Raw genomic sequence first — 8,623 nt, 5'->3', positions numbered from 1 at the left:
AACAAGATTTGCTATTACATCATGAAGTCATCGAACATATGAAACATTTAATAACAAGAAATGTTATTAGTTTGTTATTCAATAACTTTGGAATAACAAATACAGCAATTGAAATTTTAGGTATGCATTCGTTATTGAAATAACAAGACTTGTTATTTTCTAGGTGTTATTAATACAAAGTTTTGATATTCGTTTTTGTTATTTTGCCTCTTATTACCACCTAATGAAGGGCATATCAAGGTATGGTAGTATTTAAGATAAATACTTTGATATGTTATTCACTTGTTATTTTCTTCTGCTCGGGCAGAGGCTCATGGCGGCGCAGCCTTAACAACAAAATCAAGCAAGTCGACAGAAACTTGACCTGACCACAGGTCAAGGCGATGGCTGGCAATCGCCCAGGATGGAAATCTTTCAATTCGGCCTTCTGCACCACCGTGGGTGCCCAGGACTGAAAGTAGTAAGTACAGACATGTGATACGAGTGTAATACATATTGTACAATGGTACGCAGTGTCAAGCAAATTCTAACAGGACTGACTTGAACGAAGAGAGCCAGCAAACACACGATCGTATATGATGTTGCATAGGATGCAAAAGTGAAGGCGATATACGTACACTTTACACGCGGGTAAATGGAAGCATGTACACTAGACCTCTTCATAAAAAATGAAATTTCTCGAATTTAGCCAGTCACCCCCACATCTTAATTCTAATGCTGAAACAAACTTCTGGTCAAATTTTCAGCTAAATTGGTGAAGATTTCGAGGTGCCTCAAGTCAAGATTGTGTTTTTTGGTCATTTTTCGCCTTTAAAAAATGCCCGTAGAGGCTAGAAGCCATATAAAATATCGTGGTAACCCTTAAATGAAAGATATGTATGTTCCTTACAACTTTTGTGAACATTATGTGCTGATAGGAGGATGTTTTGATCATATTTATTCGTTTTTCAGATATGCATGTATGCTAAAAAGTTACATTTTACAACAGTTTTTGTTCTACGAAATTCAAACACTCAATTTTTATCAAAAGTTTCAAACCATTATATGATTACCCACAATATTCTGAACAATATTGCCATACATCATTTTCTTATCCGATCTACGGAAAAAATCACAAAAATCGAAAATTAGAAGCTATCCTGAGTTTTTTGATACCTGGGGTTGACGCCACTGCTGGCAGGCAGAAAAGTCAAACATAGTAGCTTTGCTTTTTCTTAATGATTGCAATGATTGATCATTAATTCAAGTGACAGGTTAGCACAAGTACACATTGCCTTAACAAAAGTAGCATATAATGTACCTCAGTAGTATATGAGAAATGGTTCAGATGGTAAGGCTTTGGACTGGCAAACCAAAGGTTCAGAGTTTGAATTTATGTCAAATATGCTTTCCATTTTTTTTGCAATGGTTTTCCAACAAATCTAAGCGTTAAACCTAACGTCGAAGCTCGCGTCGGAAGATGTCATCCGACGATGTGATTTGATCTTTATGAGCGGATGTGATCCGCTACTCAGCCAACCAGTCCGACGTAAGAACCGAAGTACGGATTAAGCAATAAATTAGTTATTTAGCGTGTCCGATTTTCAACTACGCACCCAATGAAGGTTTTATCATTCTGTCAGAATGATGCGTATATGCATGCGCTAGTTCATGCGATTTCCCCTACGCTAGCCATCATGTATGCAAAGTTTAGAACGATAGTTGATATTACCAGCTTGATAACAAAAAAAAACTAAGCAAATGGTCTTATATTCAAACTTTGAACCTTTGGTTTGCCAGTCCAAAGCCTTACCATCTGAACCATTTCTCATATACTACTGAGGTACATTATATGCCACTTTTGTTAAGGCAATGTGTACTTGTGCTAACCTGTCACTTGAATTAATGATCAATCATTGCAATCATCAAGAAAAAGCAAAGCTACTATGTTTGACTTTTCTGCCTGCCAGCAGTTGCGTCAACCCCAGGTATCAAAAAACTCAGGATAGCTTCTACTTTTCGATTTTTGTGATTTTTTCCGTAGATCGGATAAGAAAATGATGTATGGCAATATTGTTCAGAATATTGTGGGTAATCATATAATGGTTTGAAACTTTTGATAAAAATTGAGTGTTTGAATTTCGTAGAACAAAAACTGTTGTAAAATGTAACTTTTTAGCATACATGCATGTCTGAAAAACGAATAAATATGATCAAAACATCCTCCTATCAGTACATAATGTTCACAAAAGTTGTAAGGAACATACATATCTTTCATTTAAGGGTTACCACGATATTTTATATGGCTTCTAGCCTCCACGGGCATTTTTTAAAGGCGAAAAATGACCAAAAAACACAATTTTGACTTGAGGCACCTCGAAATCTTCACCAATTTAGCTGAAAATTTGACCAGAAGTTTGTTTCAGCATTAGAATTAAGATGTGGGGGTGACTGGCTGAATTCGAGAAATTTCATTTTTTATGAAGAGGTCTAATGTACACATATGGCCTCCACTTTAGCATCCTATGCAACATCATATAAGACTTTGTGTTGGCTGGGGAATTATCAGTGTGGCAATCATTTCTAGCGCAGTTGTACAGTGATTCCTGTATCACATGTGTGTCAAGTATTAGTTGCATAAATACAACTCGGGTCATCAAAGTTTTCCCATTGGTATTGAAAGAGAATGTACTGCTCCGCGTCTTCGAAAAGATTAAAAGTTTGCAGTGTGCAATAAAATCGAAAGAAAAAATCAGTTAGTGTTCGCACTATCGTAAACTTTAGTTTCATCACACAGTGCGTTTATGATTGTAACTGATAGACTTTGACCGTAAGTTTGAAAAAAAACTCAATTTAATGGATTCGAATTGAATTGAAAGCAAAATGTGCAACATGCCTACTTGAAATTCTATACACTCCTTCATAATTGGCACTATATCAGAAAATGGTCAGCTGTTTCCGATGGGCCATTGAATCACTTGAATCATCGGTGCGGAATGACTGGGTTTTATTGCTGTGTTATGATTCGCACTCTAGGTAAAAGCCCAACCAGCTGCCGTATCGTTGGAAATGATATCGGCGAACGAAGAAAATCAGTCCTGATCGTTGGTAAAGGACATATACATATGATGAGGCCAGGCCCCTGACACGGCCTATATCAATGCATTGGAATCATGGTAGACAGGATGTCCTGGGCGCTAGTAAATAGCGCCCACTGTCAAATGCGAAAACATCAACAATTTTTTGTTTAACGTTTATTTTGGTTAGTTGATCAGTTTTTGGAATCATTTTTTCCACCTCTTATAATCACGAAACACTTCAAACTCGCTTTAATATTAATGTACGGTAAGAGGAGCATGCGATTAGTTGAATAAAGCAACCCAACAACACGCATTGTGAATGTGATTTCGTGCGTGGCTCATAACATCAAACAAAAGCTGCGTTTGTTGATTACACGCTCGTTTCAATTTGCACGAATATGAGTATAAAGCAGTTAGATGTTGGCTACGATAAATTTCATTCATGCCAGGGGCCTGGATGAGGCTGCATTTCATTTTACAACACAAAACTATAGTTTTCAGAAAAGTCACATATAACCAAAACCTCACCTTCTTGCATATCATTTTTAGTTGTTTTATAGTTATTTATGTAACGAGACGCAAAAAGTTGATTTTTTCAGCACGAGTCGTACATTTATCCAACGAAGCTTGCCGAGTTGGATAAATACGAAGAGTGCTGAAAAAATCGAGTTTTGCAACGAGTTCCATACAAAATTCTATGCAATGATTTTTTCATAATGCAACTCATTTGAGTGGCATAATGTTCATAATGCAACTATAATGAGTTGCATTATGAACATTATGCAACTATTTTTCATTATGCAACTCATTTCAGTTGCATAATAAACCGGTACGGAAAAGTAGATCATTATGATACTGAAATGGGTAGTATTAAATAGAAATTATGATACTGAATTGCATAAAAAAGTTATATTATTCAGTTTCAAAAAAATCGCTGTTTTTGTTTTAATAAAAGGCTTTCTAATTGTGAGCAAAAAAAATAACAAACTTATCTATTGGTTTTATAATATTTTCGATGTCATACCTATCAGTAGAAATCCACTGCACTGTTTAAGGAGGATCATCAGAGAATACAAATATGGCTGCCACAAAGGCCGACTTGGACCCCTACTCATATTTTCAAGAGCACCAATCTTGACAACTCGTAAACGAATACGCTCGATTTGAGAAAGCTGTTTCTTTTGAAAGTGAGCAAAGTTAATATTAACAAGTGCAGCTTAGTTCGATGCATCGTTCGTCAGATTTGAGCCTCTAAAGTTTGTTTGCAAAATAGAAATGGGATTTCTTGATGTATCACCTAAAGTAAAAAATTATTGAGATATTTTTCCACTAACTCCAAAAAACTGTTTTACATTACTGCCATCCGTGTTGATGACAACTAGCCATAAATAGCACGTTGGTCATTCATTCAGCTTAACATCGGAGCGAGTGTGTCAAAATCGATTACGTGCCGAAAACCCGCACAATAAAGGTGAGTTAATGCCAATCATAACATCTGGACTACTGCTGCTTGTCTTGTCACGAATAGGTATGTTTCTCCGAATGACTTGCAATCGAAGCTAATTTTACGAGTTGTCAAATATGTAATTGCCAAAACGTGTTGCATTTTTCTAAACAACTATCTCTTGCAGCTGCTCCGCCAAGTCTGTTGGCGGTTCACAATGATCAAGAAAAGAAAAGTGCATGGTCAAAATGAAATGACCACCTACAGCCTAACTATCATATATGCGCCAACGAATGATAAACCCGATGACTTGAAGGATGAATTTTAGGATAGCCTTAATAATGCATATGGAGTGTGCTCCAATCCAATTTTTAAAATACTTCAACGCTTGTCAGCTGAAGGTCAGAAGGAAGAAATATGAAAGCATTAGCTGGGTCAGAGACTTTGTGAAAGGTGAAAAAAACACTGAAAACCAAAAACGGTTGGGGAGCATTGCCCTCGATCGACAAAGATTGAGCTCCACTATACGCTCGACGATTGGGTAGCTACGCTGTAGCGATGAAGGATAAGAAGGTCGATAATCCTTGGACGAATTGAACTATCGCATCGGTGTCAGCCTCCCATTTCGTAGTTTTTATATGATCACCGCATTTGATGCGATCGTCAATTCGTCCCCTTAATGCTAGAACTAGGTAACTGGTTTTGCGAAATCGCGAGCAATTTATTTATATCTGAACCACAGACAAACAGACGTAACACTTTGAATATTTTTTGATTCAAATCTTAGTCGCGGAAACATAATCGCCCAATCCTAAAAGGACTGAGTTTGGCCAACTTTCAACTAGGTGGCGGTAGTGGGCAAACGTCAAACTCGAATGAAAACGATGCGAGCGCCACGGGTGGGCAGTTGGCCAACTATCAAATTTTTAAATAGATCGTTAAATCGGTGTACGATGGGGATTATCAGAGTGTTACGTCTGTTTGTCTGTGTCTGAACGTTCACCACAATAAACAAAAGTTGGTCGATTGAAACTACAAAAACGCATAATGATTCTTCTTATAAGACCAACAAAGTGCTTGTTTTATAGCAGGATATGTTTTACCAGCCATTTTTACCCGAAATTCCCGAAATAAGTTACCTAGCTCTAGCATTAAGGGGGCGAATTGATACATCCGAATACGACAATAGAATACATAACAAGGTGAATAATAGACCATTCCCGTCTGACCTAACCCCCCTTTTTTATATTTTTCTTCGAAAGACAATTGGTTTCCATGATCATTGCCGCTTTTGAAATTTTTTTATATGTTTTCCTGATTTTCATACAATTTTTTGAAAACTCGAAAAATCTCTCCAATTTGATATAAAAATCGCCGTGCGAAGTAGTGTGCCCACCCCTTGTCTGTGGAGAGGGTTTTAAGTGTGGAGATTAGGTTCCAACTCTGTTGTCAAACTGACATGCTTGTTGACATGTTTACATACCCGTTCGCCACTTGCCTTCGGATTAGAAACCAGTTTGGAATTATTTTTTATTGGTGATTCCGGCAAGGAATTCCGGTGCATTCCTCATTCCAAATAAAAGTTCAAGCACGACAGCCGATTTCGTTCACCCTCGTTGGTTTTACCGTTTTACCGCTTCTAATCTGTACACAAACTCCCGCTAATAGACCATTCCCGTGAAAATTTTTTATGTGTTTAACGGCTTTCCGCCAATTTATAGAGCAAACTTTCCCAAGGAACCCATATGTTTTGAAGCCTCTAACTATTGAAAAACAGTGAAAAACCTGCGAAGTAGCACTTTAGCTCTACTGTCTCCTATTAATTATTTCACCCCAATTTCCGTTGCACCCCAATTTCCTCTATGCGTCGACCACAGCGATGTGGTGAGTTTCTAAGCAGCAAACTGTCAAACGTTTGTTTTGTTTTGAATTCAGTTTTCCTCATTTCCGCGCATCGAAAAAAAAATCGACGGGGGAATTCCAACGTTTCACCGTGTACGGATGGGATTCCGTTGGCCCATTTTCTCGGATCTGCGAGCAGCACATCGACAACCTGGATATTCAGGTAGATGGCGAGATTATCACACTTAGAAAAAATCACCGACTTCGGTAATATTTTACCGAAATCTCAACCGTTAAGTTTTTTACCGGAGAAATTCGGTGACGTTTACCGAACTTCGTTAAAATTTGACAGATAAACGATAACATTTTACCGAAATTTGGTAATTTTTACAGAATTTCGGTAAAAAACCATTACCGAACGTTCAGCTGTTGAGATTTCGGTAAAAATTACCGAATGCGACTAGCTGTGTATATTCAACGTTCGTCGCCAATCAGCAATCAAACCGTGCCGGCGGAGGTATCGAGACGAACGTTGTCACCGAATTCATGTTGGTCATTTTGAAGCCCCATCTAGTGAAGAACCCGGTGGCGGTTGGCGAAGGAGCAGCTGATTGAACTGATTCACAGCCGGGAACTAGATGAAGATGGCCATTTAGCCGCCGCAATTTGTTGGCCTTCAGGCGCTTACCAAGGGACATCCTCTGTAGGCACTCTTCCGCAATACAACGCAGTTCTTAGGCCAAAGCGAAATCATTGATTCCGTGAAGTTTTTCGTTGTATTCACAGCATTACGCTGCGGTAGGTTCGGAACTGTGCGATGGCTAAACATATACATATCTCACCTTTCAATTCAATCGACAGATGACAACGCACGAGACGATCCACAAGGAGCGCAATCTGGCCATCAACCCTTGGCACATAGTATCGGAAATGTTCGACAAGCATACCGTCGGCAACTCGAGGCAGTGCGTCAACCTGGATTCTTTATGCATCCCTTACAGCATCCACGGAGTGCGTCCTATTGCGGCACGTTGTAGCAAGGCGATCGGCTGGTTCGGGTGGCCGACATGGCGATGCTATAATGCTGGCGATGACCCGAGGTTTCCGAACGTAATGCCTAGGGCTGCGCTATGCCGAGCAGGATGTCTCGTGCGGTATCTGTCCAAGCAAAATGAATACTTCGAGCATCCGCTGACGATAAAAATATGGGTTTTTAAGGATGGAAATATAGGTGTGCATTTTGTTAGCCAACATGAATTTGTAGAATTATTGTACATAATTCCGAAATGTCTTATTACTGGATATCAGGATGGCTACACGCCAGTGACAAGCTTATCATTGACGTGGATCTTCAGTTTATTAAATAATCAATGTTCAACACAGCTTCACAAGCATTCTCATCATTTTTATCAGCGGTTCGGTCCTTTATTAAGATGATCTTTTATCTTCGTTATCTATATCTATCTTAGTTTACTCTGCAGCCTGTGTTATCTAAGTTGGCCAGCAATACCGACTAGAGTCCACTGAACAAGTGACTCCTAATGCATGGTGTGATTAGGTTATATGCTTATCGTACCCAGGAATGGATAATTAGGGGGAAGGAGTGTGGAGTGGTTTGTGTTCAAATTCCCCGTGTTAAGAATTTTTAAAAACTTAAACATTTTTTCTTCTGTACATGGATAGGGTTGCAGTAGGTTTCATGAGATAAAACTTGGAGAACTCAATGAAAACCAGAGGACTTGGTGAACCTTCTCAACGACAAGTTCTGAGTTCAAGGGAGAAAAACTACAAAGAGAAATGATGTATATCTAAAGTAAAGGTAGTGTGCGTCACCATACAACTTCAGTAGACTTGGTGAACCTACTCAACGACAAGTTCTGCAACAAGTGCGTCATCATACAACTTCAGAGGACTTGGTGAACCTTCTCAACGACAAGTGCGTCACCATACAACTTCAGAGGAATTGGTGAACCTTCTCAACGACAAGTTCTGAGTTCAAGGGAGAAAAACTATAAAGATAAATGATGTATATCTAAAGTAAAGGTAGTGTGCGTCACCATACAACTTCAGAGGACTTGGTGAACCTTCTCAACGACAAGTGCGTCACCATACAACTTCAGAGGACTTGGTGAACCTTCTCAACGACAAGTGCGTCACCATACAACTTCAGTGGACTTGGTGAACCTTCTCAACGACAAGTGCGTCACCATACAACTTCAGAGGACTTGGTGAACCTTCTCAACGACAAGTGCGTCACCATACAACTTCAGTGGACTTG

The 8,623-nt window shown here is 39.0% G+C and overlaps 1 long non-coding RNA gene across 1 annotated transcript; it reads left to right on the top strand.

Moving 5' to 3' along the window:
• The first annotated feature begins 6,172 nt into the window (after nucleotides 1-6,172).
• Nucleotides 6,173-7,598, top strand: LOC134284326 (uncharacterized). Its single transcript, XR_009995758.1, has 2 exons — nucleotides 6,173-6,568; nucleotides 6,910-7,598. It is a non-coding gene; the product is annotated as an uncharacterized LOC134284326 (long non-coding RNA).
• Nucleotides 7,599-8,623: the final 1,025 nt, after the last annotated feature.

Source organism: Aedes albopictus, chromosome 3 (genome assembly GCF_035046485.1).
Source record: "Aedes albopictus strain Foshan chromosome 3, AalbF5, whole genome shotgun sequence".
NCBI classification, from domain to species: Eukaryota; Metazoa; Arthropoda; class Insecta; order Diptera; family Culicidae; genus Aedes; species Aedes albopictus.
Note: the sequence above shows the minus strand (reverse complement) of the source record. Positions and strands in the feature narration are given on the sequence as shown.